This window comes from Anopheles merus, unplaced genomic scaffold (genome assembly GCF_017562075.2).
Source record: "Anopheles merus strain MAF unplaced genomic scaffold, AmerM5.1 LNR4000238, whole genome shotgun sequence".
NCBI classification, from domain to species: Eukaryota; Metazoa; Arthropoda; class Insecta; order Diptera; family Culicidae; genus Anopheles; species Anopheles merus.
The window spans coordinates 19,513-45,624 of record NW_024427818.1 but is presented as its reverse complement, the minus strand read 5'-3'; the positions used below and the strand labels follow the sequence as shown (position 1 = coordinate 45,624).

At 42.0% G+C, this 26,112-nt stretch overlaps 1 pseudogene; it reads right to left on the bottom strand.

Moving 5' to 3' along the window:
* The window catches only part of LOC121601948, a 38,376-nt pseudogene extending 12,795 nt beyond the window's left edge, over positions 1-25,581 (bottom strand).
* Positions 25,582-26,112: the final 531 nt, after the last annotated feature.

Here is a 26,112-nt window from a genome sequence, read left to right as displayed (position 1 = left end):
AAGATCCAAAATGGCTTTGTTTGTCAAAACAAACTGCAATGCGAAACACTTCCTGCGTTTACATCGTACAATGTTATAATTGTGTATTATTTAAATGTTTTGGCGATGTCATTTAAAGTGGCACTGCAAAGTAGTGTGTTTGTCTAATTTCTGTGTATTTTGTCATTTCTACACATCTTACAGTAAATTATTAATTTAAATAAATGGAAAATTATTCTGAATGTAATAACATGCGATTCGTATGGTTTAAAACTTTCAGTTAGAAGTAAAACGGTAAAACAAAACGTTTTCCATAGCTTTAACCTGAGGGAATGCTACTAGATAAAAAACCGCTTGAGGTCTCCGCTTGAGTCATGTAATGCAAATGGCCATCGTTCAGTTAGATATATCTAAGCATAGACAAATCGAGTTGTCTAACACGGATCATAATAGAAAGTCAGCATTTTGTATGTGTATTTCATACTTTTCCTCAAACACTCGAGTCACATAATTGACCCCATAATCTCATCATAAATGACCATCCCATGCAAACAATTAACAACTATTATACCTGTTTAACGTGACGTAGTTTATGGACGACCCCATCAACAACTCCAAATATGCTATTTTTGTTTGTTAAACAATAGAATTGTAGCCAAACGATATTAAAAGCATCTTTCCTAGACCATGAGACAATAATCGTGCACAAATTCATTCCAACGAATGAATGTTCATTGTATGGCTGTGGTCCCACAAACAACAAATATTTGTAAACTAAAACAAACACTTTTTGGCCAAAAACACCAAAAAAGGCCTCAAATTCTTGCCCGACATTCTCGCGCACTTATCACCGTCCGAAAACACTCGTGTATGTAATGTTTACATTCTTTTTCCTTCTTCCTTCAAACCCTTTGTTCATCACCCCCTTAAGCCTAATGTAATGCTCACGGGAGAGACCATATACTGTCACTTATCCGAAAAGTTACTATCTCCTCCCTAGACTAAACTTTTGTTGTTGTTTTTTCGGACAGTGAGTTTTGTCACCGAGGCCACAGACGCGTACGTGCCATTATGGATGGGCACGTTCATCGATTCGGCTCCATTTGTTTGGTGTGGGGGACACCCCAGCACAGTGCGTTAGATCCGCGCCGCACTGCATCTTTATCCCGGGTCACATGCGCGGCACGCACACGCGACCCGCGTTCTGGAAAAAGTTGAAGGCAAACGTTAAGCCGCGTGCCGTTGGGGAAGGCATTTGGGTGATTTGGGGTGCAAACTTGACCTCGGCGCTCGACGTCAGTGGTACTGGAATAGATGGCCTACAGTGTGTGTGTGTGTGTGAGTATGCGGTCGCGCGCGTGGACACTAATTGGATCCGGCTATTTGGGGTGATAATTGGTTTCGATGCTCGAGTGCTGCAGGAAAAGCTCATCAGAAGTTGCGATGATACTTTTGGAATGTTGGAATGCGTGTGCGAGACCTTCGGGACTGACCCCTGCTGTAGTAGTCTAATAGTATGCTCTCTTAAGCAGACGAACCTTTTCGACTGGCAGCAGCAGCACTGGGAACATCTCACCGAGCTGGTGACGCCACCGAGCTTTGGCACCCAATTTCGGTGACCATACCCGGAGGATATTGGAGCATTGACACTGTAGCACTAGCGCTAGCAGCTACCACGGGAGTTGAGTTAATCGGATTTGTTTCGGCACACACTATCTCATCACCCAGCGATACACAATCACACCACGCAACAAAGGGAAATGAACACTTTCGCGACGGTCGCGACTCGGGCGCTTCTTCCCGTGGAAACACTTTGCGCGCGCGATGGTCACTTGCGCGCCGATTACCATTAGTCGCGCCAATCTTTTGCGCTTCTTCCCCTGTTACCCTGTGCAGCACGATTCATTCACGCTTTGGTAAATGGCAATCAAACGGGGAAAGAAAACAAAACAAAGCACAAACGCACACCGAAATGCGTACGCGGGCCCGCGGAAATCTTATTCGAACGGTGTGCGGCCACAGACTGCCCGGCAGACACCACTCTGGGCCGGACCGAAACGGATCGAATTGCACCGCGTGCTTGCACAGGTACACACACACATACACACAGACATACCAATACACTCCGAAACCGATGCGAAAGTTCCGCTTAACGGAACGGTCCAGGGCGAAAGAAAAACCGGACTGACCATCGGGCCATGTCCGCACCAAAAACCCCGGTGGACGGAGTGGGGTGGCATTTTTGCCGTAATGTTGTGGTTTTGGAATGTTAATCAAGTTCTGCGTACAGCGAGCCGGGCCACATCGATATGGAAATCGGCCTCCAAAGTCGACCACAACCACCACCACCACCGTCCGTTTTCCCTTTTCTATTGCCACTCGCCACCCCTTCCCGTCGCTGTGTCTGAATATGTTGTAAGCTGTCGGTGTGGTGCAAGTGCACCGCATCGAACACACAGGTGCACTGGTGCATGGTCGATGCATCTAATGCACTGGGTGCTGCTTGGTGTGTGCGATCGGTTCGGTCCCGGCGTCCCTCGGCCGTTGTTAGACGCGCGGGAGAAAAGTGAAATTATTGAAATGCAATCGTGTGGTGTGGGAGGAGCTAGAGGAGCAGTGAAGGTGGGTGGTGAATGCATCTCGCTGCTGACAGCAAGCAAGAAAGTGCAGCCGTAGTGAATGTACGGAAAGCAATCGGAGGGGAAAAAAGCCAGTGATTAGCATGAGGATGGTAAATGTGCATTAGTGCTCGCGCGCCAAACATGGTCCGCTTGCATTGAAATTGTTCTGCAAAACATCCCTGAATGTTTGAGGATACTTTGCTGTAGTGAAATGTGGGGCAAGTGTGCCACCTTAAGCATTGCATATTATAACTCACTAAAACCTGTTTATGAAAAGGCAATTTAAATAAAATAGCCATTTCACACCTATTTTCTCACTTGTTTCTGAGTTTCAGTGGATAAAAGTGCAAAGAACTGTTTTTGAAGCGCCGAAAAAGACGTGATTGTTTTTGACCTACGGGGCAAGAGTGCCACTCGTTCGAAACAAGATTGGATAATTGGAAATTTCTACCTAGCAATAGTGTATGTGTTGCTACATGTCTTGAGCCTTCAGTTTATCCTTTTTGGCTACCAACTATACTGCAATATCTTAGCTACTGGCCAGCTTTTTTCGGGGCGGAAACTGCACACCATATCGCTGCACGCTACAACAAGTTTTGACAGCCCGCGCCTATGAAAAATAGTGGCACATCCACGCTTCAAATTGTAACTTTTTTGAAATAGGTTTTTCAGTGAAAAAATAGTTTTTTTCAACTAACCCCACAAAAAAAATCATTAATTTTTAAAAATACTACAGTCGTTGCCACCTAATTTTGGCTCTAAGGCATCAATTTTTTACAATGCGCATCAATTTTTACCACAAATCCATAAATTTTTTACAATGCGCATAAATGTTTGATTCAAACGCACCTTTTGATGATTGTCTGTGTATTGTCAATTTTTGACTCTTGTAGAATTCATGATAATTTAACTAGGTATTGGAGCAGGTATTTTACACCTGAAAACACATGTCAATTTTTTCACTCCATTAAAACTTCCAAAATAGGCAAAACGATTATGAAATTTAAATTTTATCAAAGACATTATTCACAACTTAAATTAATTTCAATAATTTCGGAATACATGGTATCAGCAATTCGGTTAAATTTAGTAAATAAAGCCCTAGAGACAAAAATTGATGCGCACTGTCAAAAACAGATGCCTTTGAGGCAAAAATTGTGACAAGCTGTCAAAAATAGATGCCTTCGGGACAAAAATAAGTGAGTTAGATCGAGAAAAATCGATTAATCTATAATAAATTAGGCACACTTTACCTATTCATTGGAATGCCCTCTCAGACGTCTCAGACGAAAGCTCCGACTTAGTTTAGTTTAGATCATGAAAGAATCTTGCATGGCGGATTTATTTATTTTACTTTTTTAACGTATTAAATAAGTTAAATTAATTAAATAAATTAAATGAATTAATTAAATAAACAAACATTATTGTCACAAAATCCGCTAGTTATCTTATTTTGTTATAAAATTTTCATTGCATTTTGGTTTGATATCGTATCCAATTTTTATAAACAAACCTCTTTTATTTTAAACAAATCATCCCAGTTTTGTCGGATGGAAGAGATATTTGTGTTTTTTCAGAGGGTTCAGTGATAAAAATGACATATGTAACACAAGTAACATGCATTTTTAGTACCGAATACTGTACATTTTTAAGCAGCACAGAAAGAATTCAGGATTTAAAAAGTGTAAATTTAATGTTTGAATGAGTAAGATGTATTTAATTCTTGACATGTTTGAGCATTTTCCTATAAATTATTTTGTTTCAAGTTCTCTGCAACACCGTGTAACATGGTTGATTGGATAGTAGTTAATTTGTTCCTAATTTATTAGTTGTCGCCTAAGGTTACCCCACTTTTTAAATTTATGACAGCGTGTCTCTAAGGCACCAATGTAGTCGAAGAGCTCTAAGATAGTCAAACATGATAAAATTATGGGCATACTAGATCCATTAGTGGCAAAATTGGAATCACATAGTTTAAAATTTGAATTTTGTTGTCAACTACTGTGAAATTGTTTGGCATTTTTTTATAGTAAATTCAGCACCATGAAACGACTATTTTCTATTATTATGTAAAAAATTATTAGAAAAATATAATAAATAAATCATTATAGAACTAGAGCACTGCATAGCATCTATCATTCAACATTTTATATCATATAAAGTTTTAAGAAATAAACATTTTTTTATATGTTTTGTTAATTATCTGCGCCATGACAAAAATGTGAGCAATGAGGTTTCAAAAACTCGCTCAAACATCAACCCATTTAAATGAAGCTGTGAGCAGACGCACTCATGTGTAGCATTGTGCATGCAATGGTTGCAATTGTTAGCATGTGCCGTGTGCGTGTGTCTGTGCTGGTGACCAGGCCGGTGCAGCCAACGGGGCGAGGGAAAGGGGACTGCAATTATATTTCGAAGCAGATCGAATGCAAACGCAACCGGTTCAGGAAACTAGCTGAACGACATCAACAGAGCCATGAAGTGGGCATGAATATAAACACAGCCACACACACAAACACACACACACACACACTCATACACACGAACGTTAGAGTCCAATTAGGAGCCCACCTCCGGAATTGCTGTGGAGTGTAGAGCCTTCTCTGTATCTTCTCCCATCGCCGGCATCTAGCTGGTGAAAGGCCTAATCATTGCTTGATTTGAGACTATGCAGATTGATCAGTGATGCGGTCAATTATTAAAAGATTGGCATGCCTTTCGGTACTGGGGAGGGGTTTACACCATTTTTCTTCGGTCTCATCGCCCGGTGGAAAGCCACGGTTTCTCTCGGCAAAGCCACTTTCCTGCCTGACTGCTGCCGAATAGAGTTGTGTTGTGCAATCCGTACCAAAACACCTGTGCGCCTGTGTTGTTGATTAGTCAGTGATTAGAAAGCGTCCCTTGGGGAGAGACGGAGGGGGTACACACACGTACACACGCGGGGAGGTGAGTGGGGAAAAATAACAAAAACTAGTTTACCATCGATAGGATTATGCTGATTAGCGTATCGAAGGTGCAGCAGGTTGCATCGGAGAGCATTCCCAGAGCGGAAGCGCCGGATGTTCGCGCGGAGCAATCGGGTGGAAAATAATATTTCGTCGTTTGACGTTTATTTCCTACAACCCTCCATGTTGTTGTTGTTGTTGTTGTTAGCACTGAAAGCGTGACGCCATCGGAATGCCACCCCTGGGCAGCGTGTGGCCGTATGTATGCACAGGTGCAACGCCAAAGGGCATTCGGGCTTGATAATGGACACTCAATACACGATTATGTTTGTCACAGACCACCCTCCCCCCCCGGCTCCGAGGGCGAGCTGTTTGCATGTTTGTTTAGCCGTCATATTTAGCAACAATTGAACAAATCGAATGCGCGCCGCAGTCCGCCATGTTTGTGTATTGAGTGGTGGCGGAGAAAATGGGAAAAACTGGCCCCTCGCTTTTTTTTTTGTATTTGCTTCTTCTCCTCTCCAAACCGAGCACAGACGCAAAGCAAATAATCGTTTTACTTTCACCCCCGAGGCGAGATGTGTTAAATGATGGTCTTTTTCGCAACAGACGGGGCTCGGGCCGTCCGTTTCCGTCCGCCCAAGGGAACGCTGTTTGGATTGGGATATTTTAATAAAAAGGTAGTATCAATCGGGGTCTCGTTTTGAAGTGTTTCGTTTAACCAATTATTAAAAACATAAATCGCTCGCCTCACCTTGATGACTGTATTAAACGGAGATGGTGTGTGTTTTTAAACACGTTTTGATTGGTTATTTGCATATCAAAAGCAGAAGAGCTTTGATTCGTCTGATTTAAAGAGTTGTTTTTTTGTGTGTGGAGCGACGGGATTTCACTTTCATTTCGTTTGTTTTAAAGAGCGTGTGTAACGTTTAAAATGTAAATATGACTCATTGGGCTAAAATACTACAGCTACCTGATCTTTTTGGTTTGATTCGTAACAATCAAGTGGTACGATTGTGACTTTTGGATTACTTCCCATAGCAGAATAGTCATTCCCACGTATGGCGGCACGGTCTAGTTGGGGCTTGAACCCATGATGGGCATGTTGTTAAGTCGTACGAGTTGACGACTGTACCATGACAGAGACCGGCTTATAATGCTTCTTACTGCCATGAAATCCAGTCCTGCTAAATGTTTCAATATGTAACTACCAGTCCTTTTATTACTTGGTAATCACTGAATTGAATACTTCGCTGGTGCCGTGACCAGGATTACATTTGATCGTAATTACTCATGCAGTTTTCTTACAGTTTTTTCAGCATTAAACAAATACAAACAATAACCGTTTGAAACGTTAATTTGCACACATGAAGTATTGAAATTAAATTTTTCATTGATGCCGTGACCAGGATATGTGTTCTATTTATTACAGTTTTTAGCCTACAATTAGTGTTATTTACTCCGTTTACTCTCCAAAAACAAATACAATCTTGTATTTAGGCGATATTGGTTAGATAAGAGTGTATTTACATTACAAATAAGCCATTCAATTACATACTTTACTAATGCCGTGTTTGATGTCGTCTTTCTTTGTTACATTTAGTTGTTAAAATCGCATCATACTCAAAGAGTTTCAGCATTGGATGTAAACAAAAATTGAATTGATGTACAAAAAATGATTCCTGCGGTGAATAAACAGTTTATTTTAATGACCCGATGATTTCAGATTTTAATAACCTATTGGTGCCGTGACTAGGACGTGCCATTTCTCTTTTACTTATTGCATCTAAGAAACCGTGTAATTTCCGCCATTTTTTCCACACTTAAAGAATGCAATCAATTTTTACACACCAATCCATGAGAATCCGGCGAGGAGAAACTGCTCACACCTACAAACCAGCAAACCTTCCACCCCACAATTACTGCCACTCCTTGTGAGAAAGCGCTTGCGACGACGTTCTTCGCTGCGCGGCAAAACTTTCCACCCCTGTCTTCCATACATTCATAAAACCATAAATTATCCCAATCTATTCCCGACAATTCCCGATGCCGCCCCCTACATCGGCACGTTGCATAAGCACCAGCGCCACCAAGTTCTGCAACTTTTCGGGGAGAAAGTAAAGTCTGGGCCCTTACGTGCCACCGGTGCGGGAATCTAAGATCTTTCGATCGTTAGAGCACTCGAGGTGCTTTAACGCTACATACACACTAACACATACACACACAACCACACACCGAAGAAGACCGACACAGGCAGAAAATTTCGCCTCCCGTTCGGGGAAATCGAAAGTAACGCGTATTACAAAATAGCTGTTATTACTTTCATTTTCATGCATGCCTGCATGCTTGCACGGTGTAAACCGCGCGCGAACCTTTCGGGCGATCATTTCCTCTTTCGCCGACATCATCATCATCATCACCGCAGTGGCACCGGGAAAAAAAGGGTGCTAACGGGTGTTATGGGTGTGTTTGGTTGTAACGATGTAGCAACAACAAACAAGCAACACTGTTGTAGTGTTGTGTTGTGTAATTGTATACAGGAATATTCTTCCCCCCCGAGTCATACATCCGTCGAAGGCACCCGTGCTGAAGGTTATCGTGCTTTTGTTTTCACCTTTCAAATATATTTTACGAGATTGCGGAAGACTCACAGTTTATGAGTTGTTAACCACTATTTCTGCAAACACGATCGATCGCTCGAGTTAACTTGATCGTACACCCGGACCGGATGTGTGTACTTGGCGTTGGAGCTGTGCCTACGCTTGAAGACTCCTTCGCAAATCAAAATCGAGGCCAACATACTTTACCGAAGGTTGTCACAACACATTCCAGGTTGATATTTGGCACGCAGTCTGCACTCAGCAGTCCGGAAGACAGGCGTCGGTGCCGGTGCCAAACCTGATCGCGTGACAAATTCCTCAAGAGATTTCGACGCTCTTCATCATGCAAATCAGCCGTAACTTCAAATTTGTCTTCCGTTGTGTCTGCTTATTTTCAAACTTCTTTCCTTCTGTCTCTTTCTCTCTCTCTCTCTCTCTCTCTCTCTCTCTCTCTCTCGCATTCTTCCACACGTAATCAATCAACTCAAACCTCCACTAGGTTGGTGGCAAAGTAATTAAGACGTTAAATGGCCCGCAATGGCTCGACATCTAAGCAAGCAAATCCCAACCGACCGTGGGATGTCCGGGAATGAGCGCCATGCAAAATCAAAGCGTGAGTGTGTGTGTGTATGTGTGTGTCGGTGGCAATCATTCGAAGGTCAACAGCGCTGCTACCAAAGCAAAGGTACGGGCGGCAGGTTTGGTGCGCTCGTTTTAATTGGCAAATGGGAAGCGACGGGGGCCTCGCGAACTGCAAAATGCCACCACGTGGGCTGGTGCCGGTTTAGCAGGCTTATTAGTTTTCCCTTCATTTTCTAAGCTCTTGATCACGTTGCTTTTTTTTTCCTTCTGGCTGGTTGGCTAGTCTTAGACGAAAGCTCAGTTGCATGTGTGTGAGTGCTCGGGGTTGTACAAATTACCTGCAAAAGGTCGATGATGTCAAAGTGTGTTGCCTCCAAAGCCTACGCGACGGTGGGTCTAGAATTAGCCAAACGGTGGAGTGTGTTTAAAGCTTACGCTTTAGCTGCAACTTTTTCCAGTCCGCCATATATGTCCCGCTTTCATCGGGATTGATGTGTAATTAAATAAAGGGGATCTAAATTTAGACCGTGCGGGCATGATAATTACATCTGCGGGTCTGGAACGTGGGCATGACGTCCAGCGAATGGTGTAGGATTAGCAACACCGAAAATGACTACAAAACAATATCACGTTTCACTGGCCGTTTCGTGCCTAGAACGATTTTACATCGGCCAGCGCTGCAGCCTGTCAAACATTCTCCTGTTATTCAATACATGCAATTTGAACAACGAGCACCATCTTCTGGAAGGCTCGCCTGGGAAGGTTTCAGAACAAAAGAGGCCCTCAGATATTATCGCTGATTAGAGAAACGGTCCAATGTGTGTGATGGACGGTAGCGGACAAGTGTGTGGGTTGGGCTTTATTTAAAATGTTTCTCCTTCTGTTTCGATCATGATTTCATTAAGTTAGATTGTATAATTTTACACACGCATAGAGAGAGAGAGCCTCCCTCTCGCTCATGCTGGAAACGGATGCAAGCTGGTGAACATTGGTGAACCGAGTGCATCTGCCGTCCAGGCACTCATCCCAGCCTCGATCGATCGAAGAGGCCTTTTGTCGTCGGTTCGAGTGTAGGTTTGCGGTATTTCATCTCTCGACACGGTCCAGTTGCCTGCCGTTGGCGTATGTAAATGTCGAAGGTGAGGTGGTCCTCCCGCTCCCGATTCCGCACGATTCCGTGCACGAGTGCAACCATGATTATGCAAGCATGACCATAGCAATTCGGGCGTTTTGCTTCGGATATAGATCTTGGAAATATTGTCACAAGATGCCTAGGCACCGCAGGGTGCGCCAATATCAGCATGTGGCGTTTCTGTGCGTTACGGAATCTGAACCGTTGCCGCAAATGGTATCCTGCTCTGACCACTGGCATATCGATCCCCGGACACAAGTGGCAGGAAGATGGTGGTAGGTTGCATCATTTTCATTATCCTATCTCGGGCAATCGGAAATCATTTTTAACATGTGTTTGATTGTAGTCCGGCCAGCAGTTCCGGGGCGGCTTGGGAGCTGGATTCTCGTACCATCTGGTGCCAGACACTGTTGACACTGATAGAAACGCCTTCGAGCTGAACGATATTGCAAGGTTAGAAGGTAGGAGAGTTTCCCACCACTTTCCTTTGATTGTTTGAGTGTCTTTTATTAAATGATATTGCATATATGGTCGGATAGCAAGAGCGGATGGAGAAATTTAAATTTATATGATTTGTTTCAACACTTACAAACTGATTTAAAAATAAAATAATGGAAAACAAGCAAACGAAACTATTACATGTAGTAACAATATCTAAACTTTGATTTGAATGTAGAATTTCAATATCAATTGACGTTAAATCACGATCTAATGGAAACTTTCTGAAGACTCAGAAATTCAATAAAGAGAACGTTTAATGGAAAATTAAAACATATTAATGTTCGAAATGCGATATCCAAAATACATCTTCGTTTGGTCCTTTATATTCTATTCATTAGATATAATACAGCCAATTTGACGGCCTCATATCAAAAGCGGATTAAATCGTTGCTGCCCTACCCTCTCCGAAATAAACAAGATTATACCCATTATGGTATTTTATGATGCAAATTAGGCGACCGTAAAAGGTAATTACGCCTGTCAGTTTGGCGGTCGAACTTGACCTAAAGGTGTCACAATGGTTTGGTTGGTTCAGAGCAGCAGAATTAACGCTTGTTCGTTAGAAAAAAAAGCGACGATAAAGCTGGTTCAAATAAATCAGATTGTATCGATCGCGACGGACACAAAACCACACACCGGCCACACATTGCGGCTGCTCGAAAGGGTTCAAAATGAACAAAAAAGGTTTGAAGTTTTAAAGTTTCATTGGTTTGCAGTTTACAGGCAATCGAACCAAGCGACACAATTCACTAAACCGCATTGGACCTGAAGATCTGCTTCGAAATGAAACAAGGAACATTAATTCAGTGCCAACAGCCAGTCAATTCATGCCACCTTGCAACCTGTTTGACATTTTAACTCTACTAGTGTTGGGTAAAAAGCCGATCATCCGAATCATTTGCCCGCGTAAGGACGACCCCAAGCCGGTCTGTTTTTGCTGCTGCGAGTTGAGAAATTTAAAGTGCCTTGAGAGATTAAAGTATAATGATCGTGTTTGCCCAAGTTAACCGTGGTGCTGCTTGTTACAGAAACAATAAAACTGATCGCCCCAAAACCGGAATAAACAATGTGATACAAAGAGTGTGTGTGCGCAAGTGTGCAAGGGTGGAAATGCGGCTGTAGGCCCTTCCCCGCTCGAGGGCATCGGTTTCGACCGTCTGGTGTTGGATCCGTCCAGGCGCAACCGAACCAATATTCCGATCGATCGCAATCGGATGAAACCGGTCCGGCTACTGCTCGCTAGGATTTGATTTCGTAAAGTTTCGTAAAAAAAACACGCGCGCCCCTCGGACAGGATGGATGCACCAGTTCGGCCTTGGGATGTTTTTTTTCTCTGCTTTTCGCTTCCGTACTTACCGTTCTTGCTTTCCTTGGCCGTCCTTGGCAGGGGCGGTTCGTCCTCGAGCACCAGCGCCGGTACCGCGGTCACCATCCGAAAGCCCGCGAGCGCACCTGTGAGAGTGGGGCGAGGCGTGAAACGAAGCGAAGTGAGGTGAGCGCCAGAAGTGCATCGAAGGGACAGGTGTGTGAGTGTGTGTGTGTTTGGATACTTGTACAAACTAACATCGTACAGGGTTGCAGCGATGGAAATGGAAAGGCACAACACACACACAGTTGAAAGTTCTACAGTGGTAGTTAGCGATTATTTGTAGCAACGAGAGCTTATATTAAAACAAACTACTTCTACTGATGGTTTGGTGTTAAGGAGAAAAAGGACAGAGAGGTGATGAGAGGAAAGGAAGTTGCATAATCTCCCTCGGCAAGGAAGTGGCCGGCGGAGGTGGATTTTTGCCGACAAGTGCTTATGCACAGATGCCGGTGGAGATGGAGCCGCCGAAGTGCAAACCCAGTGCGCGTGCTTGTGCTAGCTCGTTGTTGGTGGAGGGCCTTTATTGCCTTGTTTATATTGCAAGAGGTGCTTAAAACGCTGGTGCTGCTACAAAGTTAAGTGAAAACGTTTGATCTTTAAAAACGATATTTTACCCGAGTGGAGAACCAGTTCTCTGCACTGGTGACGTTTATATTGCCTCGTTTGCCTGTTGACGTAAAGCGGGATGAATGGTATAGTTGGGAGAGCGTAGAATTGCAGCAAACTTGTATATGGATCAACTCTCAACACTCAAACTAGTTATGATTTGCATAAAATTGTAACGAATAATCAAAGCTGTATAGTTGAGCTAAATATTACTTAAACAAACTGATTGAAGAAGATGCGTTTATCAAAAATGATATTTAAACTCAAAAATAGATTATTTGTATGCCTTGAATTGTTGCAGATAGCAACATATAGGAAAAATAAAAGCTTCAAACAGGACGAACTGAAAAAATTTTGAAAGTGGTTGTCTTTTCTTTTTGAACATTTTTATTATTAATTCTACTGGACTTGTTTCTCTTCGATTTTATATGGATCATATTTCCAAATTATTTGCGAGTAATTAGCTTAATTTACTTGTAACGCTTACTTGTGAGTGAAATGGAGCTCTAATTGGCCACTTTTAATGTTTTATTCTTTTTTTATTGTATTTTGAAAACGATTGCGTCTTTTATTGTTCCTGAAATTAAATATTGCCCCAATCAGTGGATCATTTGTGGTACATTTTCAGTAAAGGATGTCCAGCGCTATCAACTTTTTTCAAAATGTAGTAATTTTGTCGAAAATATCGTCTGGTAAAATCATCGAAAGAAGCTGCATTAGCATTGTTACTTGAGTCCAAGTAGATTTTTCAAAAAATCACAAAAAGTGTTTCGGTAAATCTAACAACCAGACTAGAACTTGCCTTTGCCATAAATTGCATGTTTTAGCCTTCTTCAGTTTAAAGTTTCCAGGATATGTGTTATGAAAACATTATTTTACTATATTTATAATCAACCTCTCTACATGTTATCGCAATCATCCAAAAGACAACAGCTCAAAAAAATTCAATTTATCACGGCCATTGAGAGCTTGTACACGCTTCACGGCCACCCAACGGTCCAACAGGTCGGAACATCGCGATAGCCCGATACAGTGATCAGGCTAACGATCGCGTGTGTTTGGCGTGATCGAGAGCTTGAGATTAAAATCGACCAGCGGCAGCAAAACACCACCTCAGAAAGCAAGAAACAAAGTGCCATTCCATCGATCTCCGATTTCCTATTCAACCGTCTGGGCTGGCTGCAGTTGGCTCGGAAGGAAGGAAAAGAAATGGAAAGTGGCACCGGTGGTCGGTGATACTTTCCAGGCCTCACCCGCCTTCATTTGTCTTTCAAGTCCAAGTTCAATCGGAATAGGCTTACGAGGCGCCTGACGAGCAGTTTTCTATATCATTTTACCACACACACACACACACACACACACACACACACACACACACACACAACACACACACACACACACACACACACACACACACACACACACACACATACACAGCTTAAGTACCTCAAAAAAGGTAAAATCGTACGATGAAAAGCAGTGTAAAAAAATGATCCCATTCATCTTGGTGCTTTGCATAGTGGAGAAAATTACCAGCCCGTCCGAAATGAGGCACAAAAGCGAGCAAACAGTGCAAGTGAAAAGTGGGAAAGGTTGGAAAATTGTCCACAGTCCACAAGAAGAAGGAGGTGAGGAGGTAGCAAACAATTGTGCACACCACTTGGCACGGTCGGTGTCAATGAGCGGCTTGTTTAGTTTTACACTTTGGTGCATCCTTTTCTCTCCCTCTCTCTCTCTCCCTCTCTCTCTCTCTCTCTCCCTCTCTCTCTCTCTCTTATTCTCTAGCTCTTTCTTGTTTTCGCTCTTTGCCAATTTTCTGACTGACTGACCGACTCTCGACAGACCAAACGGACAACGACCCTTGAGGGGCTTGGTGGTTGGAAAGAGGAATGGTGTGTGTGTGTAATAAATGGTCGCAAATCAACATCGCAGATGCAGCGGGAAAAGTGGCCGTGCCTGATCGGGGGGAAACCATATCTCCGGTCGATCGTCGGCTGCCGATAATAGTAATGAGCAGCCCCCGACGACGACCATGATGATGATGATGATGATGATGATGGCGATAATAATGCTACTTCAGCTGCCTTTGGTGACGACCATCGATGTAGATGGGGAGGTGGTGGCCAATTGGAATTGGAAATCGACCCCTCCCTGGTGTGCATCGAACCGGTGCACCGGTGCCGATTGCAAGGATGCTTTTGCGTTGGGAAAGTAAATCATCCACGGTGCCCTAGCATATCGCACCCTATTTGGGCTTGATTTCAGACCACAGGAAATCGTTTGCGCTGGTAAGACTCTGTTTGACGTTGCTGTACTGTTTGAAACACATAATGTGTGTACCCTTCCGTCCTCTGTTTGCCGCTCAAAGCTTACAAGCAACGTTTTTTTTCTACGTGCGTAGATGCGCTAATGTGCCCCCAGGATGATGGTCGCTTTTAGTAGCTCCCTCCACACCGTTGAATTTTGCGCCACATTAGCGATGAGCCGCACCAGTAGCATCGGTTCCGTGATGTAATTTTTTTTTTACGATGGTGTGATTTAGTGAGTGAGTGAGAGCAACAAAAAAAAGCCTGAGTTGAATTAAATAAACACAGCCTTACGCTACTTCGGCAGTGCAATGGGTCGGGGTAGGTGTTTCTCAATTTATTCGATAATCGATTGTGAAACCGGTGAAACGGAAAATGAACAACTTTATTCGCTCATCAAACAGTCACATTGGATGGGTAAATGAAACATTTGAAAATGAAATAAAAAGCCATCAAAACTATTTAGTAGTAGAATAATGCACTTCCAAAAAAGTAGTTTAATAATTAGTCTTCTGGAACGACGTTGCAATAAACTTTTATAACCTTAAAAGCAACTGCAAACAGCTTACTTTACAATGTGCACTTTAAACGCAAGTCAAATTACTTCTCCCTGTCACCTTTTTTGATGTGCAATTGATTGGATTATCGTGCATTTCAAGGATAGTTATACTTGCGGAAACACTATTCAAATTATAATAATGATGCAGTTGCCTTGCACGACCAACTCCAGCGATAAAACGACCAGCAACAAGTAGGTTGAGCTTTGTAAGATTAGCGTATAATAGCCAGAGAGATCAAAGACTGACTATATATTGGGAACTAAGGAGTGTAGCTGTTGTAAAGTTATTGTTTGAAAATTTTTGCAGTTCTAAATGTATCGTATTTTTGGATTTTTAATAATTAAGGACAATACTTTCCTTGTACTACAAGCTAATCAGTAAAGTCTGAACAAGCTGTGAGCTGAAATGCTGTCGGTCAACTGTATTAGTTCAACCTCTTAGTTAGTTCTCTTCTTTGGGTTCATAGGCTATAAGGAAAAAGTTTTACCGATAATACTAAGGTCTACATTTAAATAACTAAATTAAATTAAATCAAAACATTCCCAGCCCAATTCTAAATCAATGCGAGTAGCCAGGTGCCCCAAAACAAAATGGAGAATCTCAAAGAATCAATTAGTATCATACATATCTTAAATTTAAATTGAGAAGTATTTTTTATTCCGCAATTTGGATATTTATTTGATTTTTCGAAGTATATCTCCCAGCTTAGTATACCTTTGCTGTCGTTCAACAATCGATTAAGGATTTGAATTGGAATAAAATGACAGCAAATGAAATTGTTTACTGCTTGATTGATTATGCATCAAAGAAGAATATTCATATTTTAGACGCTTGAGTGGCCACACCTTGCCTTATTCGCTGCACTTTCAACACAAGTCAAATTACTCCTCTCTTCCACCGTTTGCCATGAACAATCGAATGGATTATTCCACATGTCCAGATTGGTAACGTTTGGTGAGATTTGTTCCATATCAACCTTTGAAATGCAGTTCGTATGAACGTAAACCTCAAGCGATGGAACAGTAACAACTGATAGGTTGAGCTCGGTGAGATTGTTGTTCATCAGCCAGATACATTTGAAGCTGGCTGGATATTGGGAACTGTTGAGCATGATTGTTGTTAAGTTGTTGTACGAAAGATCTAGTCCTTCCAATAGGCTCATTCGCGCAAAGCTCTGTATTGCTACATGTTTTATCTGATTGCGTGATAAGGATAGCAGAGTAACACTGGGCAGATTCTCCAAACAGGTCGGTATCGTGGTTAAGTTATTGTAGTCAAGCTCCAAGTACACCATGTTGGGCACATGCCATCTGCACAGATCTAACGCTTTCAATTGGTTTTTTGACAAACATAAGCGCAAATGTGCTCCAGAGTTGAAGTCACCGCGCACCGATACCATCCCATTATGTTTCGCATTCAGTCGCTGCAGTTTCGCTAAATGATTGAATGGATCCAGGTTGAAGTGTTTCAACATATTCTGGGATATAGAGAGTGTTTGCAACGATTCATATAAGCTGCAATGTGTTGTCGCACTGTTAACTATGTTATGTATGCGGTTTGCAAATTTAATATTTGCAGCTTGGAAAGGTCACAAAACATCTCAATGTCCACTGTCTCGATAGGACAATTTGTGATGGCAATCGTGAGGGCTGCTTTTAAATTTCCTATTGATTGTGGAATAGCGGTCAGCTTCGAAACACTCACAGTAAGCTCCGCGATCGTATTATTTTCATCGATCACGAGTTTGTTCACTTCATTATCAGCTAAAACTATCTCGGAAATATTGGTTCCTCCTGGGACACTGATTGATTTCAATAAGGTCGATTGCCCAATGTGCAAACTGGTGATATGTGCGGGAATGGTCTGGAAAAACTCACTATCCACCTTATCGAATAGTAGATTTAAATATTTGAGACCTTGCACATTAGCTGGAATGTATCGGTACATGAAAATGTCCTCCTTCTTCGAGTCCATATTTTCGATATCACACTCTTGGAATTGACTGCAAACCAAACGCACGGCATGAACATATTTCACAACTACAACAAACGTAGTGAGTGAACTACAAAGATCAAAATAATTTTGATTAGCTACTGATTTGTAGATGAAATAAAGATTTCAAACCTGATCATTTTATGCACCGTCAGTTCCATAGCAAATGTGTAACCGATTTACTTCGATAAAAAATATAGAATGTTACTGCTTTACTTTTGCCAACAGCTCATCAAGAAGGAATGTGAGTTTTTGAACTGAAATGCTTCACGTTTAGAGCTCGTTAATTACGCAATAATATACGCAATATGTGTAAATATACGCAAATTGATAAAATATCTTTTTCCCCGAAAAAAAAAATTTGAATCATTGCTGTTGAAGCTAATGCGATTTAAATTGATAGAAAAGTGTCACATTTATTTAATTCAAGCAATTTGTTTCTTGCCAATATTGTTGCCATACGGCGCCATACGGTTTCTTGCCATACGTTGCCATACGGTTATCAGCAACTATATTGATTACCATAATGATATGAATATTTATATTTTTTATTTATTTATGATTTTTATTAAACGGTTTAAAATTAACAATAAATAGTAGGTAAGGTTAATCAATGTCCGAAATAAATATCTAAATGATTCGACGTAGATTGAATTGCCCTGAAGTAGTATTTTCATTTTTGCAGGTTACAGTTAAGTTCTTTACTTGTAGTTATCAACGATGTACTGACGGATATTCGGCAGTTCATCCTGTTTTCAATTTCATCATATTTCTATGTCATATTGGAACATCCTGAATGCAGTCATATATCGAGAGTCTCCTGAATTTAATTTCAATTTTTTCACAGCATTTTTGAAGATATGGTTACATGTTTTTATGGATTGGATTACACAAATAATTACATATCTTTTTTTAAACTCCCTTTCTTGTTTGTTTTCTTTTCATATAATTTTGTTGATGCACGCTATAGTCTAGTTTTCCAGATGTTGCCAGATCAATAAGTTTTTGGCTATTATTTTAATAATAAGAACATATAGATGGAGCGTCCGGTTTTTAGCCGGTCTCATGGTATAGATGGTTTTTAGCCGGTCTCATGGTACAGTCGTCAACTCGTACGACTTAACAACATGCCCGTCATGGGTTCAAGCCCCAAATAGACCGTGCCGCCATACGTAGGACTGACTATCCTGCTATGGGGGGAAATCAATAAGTCACTGAAAGCCAACCCCACAAGTGTGTTGGCAGGCCTTGACCGGCATCGGTTGTTGAGCCAAAGAAGAAGAAGAAGATGGAGCGTTTGGTTAGCTTTGGGAACAATATTGAAGCAAATTAGCAAGTATGTTACTTATTGTACAGCCGCCGTGCCAAATCATTCTAAAAACATATAAATATACTAATAAAACAGCTACGTGCACCTTAGCTTAATCGATACATTTTCAACGCAATTCAAATTACTCTTCTCTTCTTGCCACGAGCAATCGGTTGGATTGCGCCACATCATAAGCTTGGTAACGTTTGATGAGATGCGTTCCATATCAATCTTTGAAATGCAATTTTCTTTAAAGTAAACCTGGAGCAATGGACCGGGAACAAACGAAAAATCAAGCTCGGTTAGTTTATTGCTCTCCAACTCGAGAGCTTCCAGACTGGCTGGTTACACGGAACTGTTGAGCGTAAATGTGGTTAAGTTGTTGAATGACAGTTCTAACATTCTTAAACGCTTCATTTGTGCAAAGTTTTGTATGGTTGCATGCGTTACTTGATTGTGTGCTAAGTTTAGCTCAGTTACATTGTCCAAATTCTCCAAACAGGTCGGTATCGTGGTTAAGTTATTCTTGTCCACTTTTAATATTATCATGTTGGGCACATTCCATCTGCATAGATCTAACGTTTTCAGTTTGTTTTTCGTTAAAGCTAAACTCAAGTATGCCACTGAGCTGAATCCGTCTCGCACCGACACCATTCCATTGTGTTTAACATCCAGCTGCTGCAGGCTGCCGAAAGGGTTGAACAGATTCAGGTGAAATTGTTTAATTAGGTTCCTAGATATAGAGAACATTTGCAACGAATCATAGAGAGTGCAACGTTTTGTCGCACTATTAAATAGCCTATGTATACGGTTTTCATTGATATTAAGCACTCGCAGCTTGGACAGGTCACAAAACATCTCTAGGTTGAGTACCTCGATAGGGCAATTTGTGAACATGATCTTGTGCGCTGCCTTTAAATTGCCTATCGATTGTGGAATGGCGGCCAGCTTGGAAACACTCACTGACAGCTCAGCGATCGTGTTAATCTCATCGATCTCAAGTTTATGCAGTTCATTCAAATCACTTAAAATGAGCTCAGATAGATTGTTTCGTTCCGGCACACGGATCGATTTCAGTATGAACGATTGCGAGTTTGAAGTTTGAAAAAACTTACTATCCACCTTAGCGACCACCAGATTACGATATCTTAGGCTTTGTACATGGCCTGGAATATATTGGTGCATGAAAACGTCATCTTCCGTAAAGTACATATCTTCTATTATACACTCTTAGAATTGACTGCAAACCAAACGCACCGCATGAACATATTTCACAGCAAAAAAACAAGCGACGAGTAGACTATAAAAGTAACAGGGAGTAGAGGATTTACTGCTGGATGTGTGACATTTGATAAACTTTGCAAACCTGATCATTTTGTACACTGTCAGTTCCATAGTAAATGTGTCGTTGCTTTGTTTGAATGTAACAGAAACGAAAGATACTGCTTTACTTCTGCCAACAGCACACCAAGGAAGACTGTGAGTTTGTGAACTGAAATGCTTCTCGTTAACTGCTCGTGAATTTGTATGTAATATACGCAAAGGGAAACAGTTTTAACAATAAAATTGAATCATTATTGTTGAAGCTAATGCGATTTAAATCGATAGTAGAGTGTGACATTAAATTCACTCACATTCATGATTCATGATTCCTGGGAACTAAAACATGCAATGCATGTATCTCGTGAACGTATGATGTTTTAAAATTAATAAATTTTCGAAAAATAGGTTAGTTAACGTACACTTTATACAAATATTCGGCCTGCCCCTTGTAATTATCAACGTTGTATTAACGGATATTCGACGGACACGACTAATTCATCATGCTCCGGTACATTTTCTCCGTTCTCAATGCAGCCGTACATCGAGAGTCTCCTGAATTTCATTTCGATTCTTTTACAGCGTATTTGGAAATATGTTTCCATATTCATAGGATAATTAAAATCACAATATAAAATTTTATTTGTCTACCGTTCCAGATCGTTTCCTTTTCGTATTACTTTGTTGGTGCTCGCTAGAGTCTTGTATAGATGATAAATGTACCAATGCAACAACTACGTGCACCTTTGCTAAATCGCTGCATTTTCAACGCAAGTTGAATTAGTCCTCTGTTCTGCCGTGTGCCATGAGCATTCGGTTGGATTGAGCCACATGAAAAACTTGGTAACGTTTGGTGAAATGCGTTCCATATTAATCTTTGAAATGCAATTTCTTGCAACGTAAACATCGAGCGATGGACCGGGAACGAGGGACAAATCAAGCTCGGTAAGATTATTGTTTACCAATTCAAGAGCTTCCAGACTGGCTGGATACTCGGAACTATTGAGCGTAAATGTGGTTAAGTTGTTAAACGACAGTACTAACATTCTTAAACGCTTCATTTGTGCAAAGTTTTGTATGGTTGCATGCGTTACTTGGTTGTGTGCTAAGTTTAGCTCAGTTACATTGACCAGATTTTCCAAACAGGTCGGTATCGTGGTTAAGTTATTGTAGTCTAACTTTAAGATTACCATATTCGAAACGTTCCATCTGCATAGATCTAACGTTTGCAGTTTGTTTTTCGTTAAAACTAGCGTCAAATATGCCTCCGAGTAGAAGCTACCCCGTATGGACATTATTGCATTGTGTTTAACCTCCAGCAGCTGCAGGCTGCCGAAAGAGTTGAACAGGTCCAGGTAGAACTGTTTCAACAAGTTCTTAGATATGGACAGTGTCTGCAACGTATCATAAAACCTGCAATGTTTTGTTGCACTATTTGATAGGTGATGTATACGGTTTTCATTGAAATTAAGCACTCGCAGCTTGGACAGGTCACAAAACATCTCCAGGTTCAGTACCTCGATAGGGCAATTCGTGAAGGTGATCTTGTGCGCTGCCTTTAAATTTCCTATCGTTTCCGGAATGGCCGCCAGGTTAGAAACACTCACTAAAAGCTGTGCGATCGTATTATTTTCACCGATCTCGAGCTTTTGCAGGTCGTTTAAATCAGTTAAAGTAAGCTGGGAAAGGTTGGTTTGTCCTGGCACACGGATCGATTTCAGTATAGTCGATTGAACAATCTGCAAACTGGTGATATGAGCGGGAACGGTTCGAAAAAACTCACTATTCACTTTATCGAACAGCAGATTACGATATCTTAGGCTTTGTACATGGCCTGGAATATATTGGTGCATGAAAACGTCCTCTTCCGTTAAATGCATATCTTCCAACACACACTCTTGGAAATGATTGCAAATCAAACGCATTGCATGAACATATTCCAGAGCTGCAATAAACACAGTGAGTGAACTACAGAAAGCAAAAGGGAGTATAGGATTAGCTATTTGAGTTGGACTTCAAGTAAAGTGTACAAACCTGGTAATTATGTACGCCATCAATTTTATGGTAAAAGCGTTGTCTTTTTTATGATAAATAATTGAAGGATGTAGCCTTACTTCTGTCTACAGCTCGTTTTCAGTTGGAATGTTTCTCTTTTACTGCTCATTCACTTATATATGAATTACGTAAAGGGGAAGAGTAATACTAATATAGCTGAGGGCACTATTGTTGATGCTAATGCGATTTAGATCTATAATAAAATGGAACATTAATTTCACTCACGCAACTTATCATTTTGCTTCTATTAGTCAAATAGATATGAATCATAGCTTGAAGCATTATTGATTCCAAGTAGCACAAAAAACTTTGAAATCCAAAAAAGGAATCAAGAACTAAAACTAAAATGATATTTCCAGCGAAAACTGTGCCAATTGCTAAATGCGCGAATGTAGGTGAAATTATAAGAGAGTAACAATCATTGAAATCGATTCAATTAACAAAAACAGTATTCGCATCGATTGTACAAACCAACTATCTTTCGTTTTGTGTTACATCATTAAAACACCCGTACCGAAAACAACATTCAAACCAAATTACAATTGACAATTGACCAGAGTGTCTATAAACAATTCACAGTCGGCCCAATCCAATCGACCTCTGTTACATATTGATCGCCAGTAACGCCTTTTTACTGAACCACATCAGGACCGATTGAAACAGTAAACATCCTTCCGTACGAGCAAAACCGATAGCCAGGCCGCTTTCGGTGAGTTACAGTCTTTGACAATGCCCCAACGCCGACCGCCCAATCTCTCCAAAAGCTCTCGGGAGCTCATTCCTTCCCGCAAAATAATTGGATTTTCTTCCTTTCGCATAACCCAATACGGTTCTTCCGGTAAGCATCTCACCACCGATTATGCAACACGTTCGTCCCATCCGCTTGGAATGTGCACCCGAACGGAACGGTTATCGGAACGAATGAATCAACGCTTGCCTCTTCGCCTCATCTTAATGGTTCCATGGCTTTGGCACTGATACCATTGCAAGCGGATGCGTGCGAATGATCATATTCTGACAGCGTGATATAATGTGCACACACACACAGACATGCACACGCTCACAAACTTATATGTGAGTGCCGATGGGCATGATAAGATTGATCTTGGTATCATCATCGTTAAAAGTACCGCTACCAGGTGCGTCCGATAGAAACCGTACCGGGGGGCCACCGTAAACCGTAGCAGGAACCCCGCCACCCCCCATGGAGGATGGGGATGAGTTGGACGTTGAGACTGTGCCGGGTTCTGGTCGGGCCTTTCCTTCCATAATTGGTGTGTCTTTGGACGCTTGCCATTCCCTTCCCATACCCGAAGACCGACCCAAGCTGGACGGGGCTTGGGTATAATCGTTCCTTAATTAGAACGTACATGAGATTCGCCGATCACGCCCCTCGGGTTCAGGCTGGAGCGGAACGAGCTGCCCTCCTTCCGAGCACCCCCTTGGTGAGGTGTGCTGGATGTGATTGCGGATTAATTTGTACACATATTTGCTAACGTTGGCTCACGCCATCTTTAGGCGTGTGTGTTTGTGACGCTTTGTCCGGCACGACATGGTCAGCTAATCGTTAGTTCTTCCCTGACAGCTTCTTAAGACAAAGTGTCGGTAGAAGCCCCTTGGAGAGCTTTTCTTGCGAGCGATCTAAGAAAGATAGAGCGTGCGTCTGCGTGTGTGTGTGTAAGGTTGGAAAAATAATGCCCGTGAACATTATTAGGACATTGATTGGACTCAATCTATCGAATCGTGTTGCTGTTAATTAATCCCTGCCACGATTGGTATCTGTCTTCACCCGAACACACACACACACGAAGGGCCGGTTGCTGCATTTAAACCGCATTTGTTTGTTCCTTTTTTAGCTGGTCTGGGTTTAATGGGATTTGATAGCAAAATTAAGCTGGAGCCACTTGCTGGAGTGTGTTGTTGCGTTTTGATTGGTTTTCCAGTAACTATCAAGGAGGATCCTCGGATGCACATAAAACGCTAATTATATTATTGAGCACAGTAATTGCTCGCAAAATAGTGCGTACATGGTATCGAAGCGAAAAGGATTTTTCGTGGTACTTTATGAGTACAAGGTTATGAGTTGTATTAATTATATATTAAATGTTCCTGGAATGCAGTCCTCGCTGTGTGGGTTCATTTGTCTCGTTGATCGTAGAAATAAAATCTATTCATCTTTAATTTGTTCCCCAGTCACTGATATTTCATCGTTGAAATGAAGACATTCTCTGGTATTGTAGGGTTGTAGGGCTGCCATGTCGATGGGTCACAATATTATTATGCATTATTATTATATCAGCAATGAAACAAACCTAATTTATTAAATGTAAATTTTGTTTTGTATTGACGTAGGTTTTTACTCTTGCATGTGCAGGTTTTCACGCCATGGTATGCGCGAGATACTGTATTGACCTTAATGTCCGAAATCTTTAAGATGCACTTAAAAGCGCATCTATAGTTTGTCGAAAGTCTTTTCAAAATAATAACAGATTTAATACAAACATAACCTAATTAACACTTTTGGAAAGAATTAAGACTCCCATGGTACAGTCGTTAACTCGAACCACTCAATACCATGCCCGTCATGGGTTCAGGCCTAGAATAGACCGTCCCTTCGCAACAAGGATTGACTATTCGGCTGCGTGGTGCTTAATCAAATCTCGAAAGCCTGTATAGGCCGGCATATCCGCGTGGGACGCTACTCAAATAGAAGAAGAAGACCTCAGGATCCATATAAATACTATTATTATGAAATGTACTCACAATGAAACTTGTTTAAAACGTGTCAACATACTCAACTCAACTCTCCAACGTTGAGAAGTGATTATGAGAATTAGAATCTTTTAGTATCCTCCTTCGAGATTTTTACTATTGAGCAAATCCTGCATGGCGATTTACTTTTTTGTGATTCAATTTACTATGAGTGAGTCGGCACCAAATGTTATAAAGATACTTGTAAATGCGACACGTGTCCTAAATGTAATCTTTCTGCAATATAGCCTAGAATGATTCTCTCTCGATCTGGTCTTCCACCATTTGAAAGGACACAATATCTATAAATGAGAACTTCCAAACGTCATGCCCGAAGAGATTTAATTGGTATGTCTCGCATCTGCCTTCCACATCATCAACAGAGACGGTATACATATGGACCTTCCAATGCCATGTTTCGCGTACGGGTTTGGGAACAGTTTTGATTTTGTGAGTCTATTTTAAAACCATATTACGAAGACAACAGGGATAAGGCACAGGTTAGTGACCAGGAGACATCAGGGAGGGAAGGGGTGTTTACAAAACAGCAACAAAACTAAAAGTCTTCAGCAAGCTGTGTCGTATCTACTTACCGATACCATTTCGGCCGATCGTTGCCGTCGGTTGACCGTGTTGACCGGTGCCGGGTGGTGAGGGTGTCCTTGGCCGCCGCTGATCCCGCATCAGCCTCGCCTCGACACTTTGATTGCGTATGTGCGGTGACTCCGCTGATGAGGCGTTATTAATACTGCAAACGTTATCGGTCCCCATGCTCGCTACGGGAGCCATTGGGTCGGCCGGTGGGAGCGTTTGATTGCTGTCGGGCGTATCGAGCTGCCCACTGCCCGGTGCATCCGGCGCGGGTGTATCGGCGACACTGGTTGCAGGACTGTTGCAGCCACCGAGCACCTCGACCACCTCGCTCAGCAGCGAAGGGAGCTCGGAGTCAAATTTGAGTTCGCTGGGGCTGCCGAACCGGGCAGTACGATAATGTCATTATAGGCGGACGCGTTGGCAGGCTCGGAGATCGGCGAAAGGACCGGCGCTGAAGGTGATGCAGTACTACCGCGTGCCAGCACTTGCGGTCCTTCGAGTAGCTTTTTCGCCTTAAACAGGCGCATATTTCGAGCGCAGCTGTGAGTGTTTTTACTGTCGAAGTTACCTTCCGTTCCGTTCCGTCTTCTACCGTCTAGCGGGATGTGGCCCCGTAGGCGATAAAATCACTCTAATCGGATCGGTCTGCGGGGCCATCGGGTAGGAAATCTGCAAACAAAGAGCGAGAGAAAATGGCCACTGATTAGTATGACTGCCCCCGTCTAACGGATAGTGAAAAGGAATTAATAGCCACCGAAGGACACCTGGCTCGGGGTGCGATACGTTAACCGGCATGGCCCCCCACAGAGAGGTTTGGCTACGCATGCTACGGAGAGTGATCGCATCACAGCTCACGCCCAGCGAACTGTGAAGCCGGTGCTACAACGCCC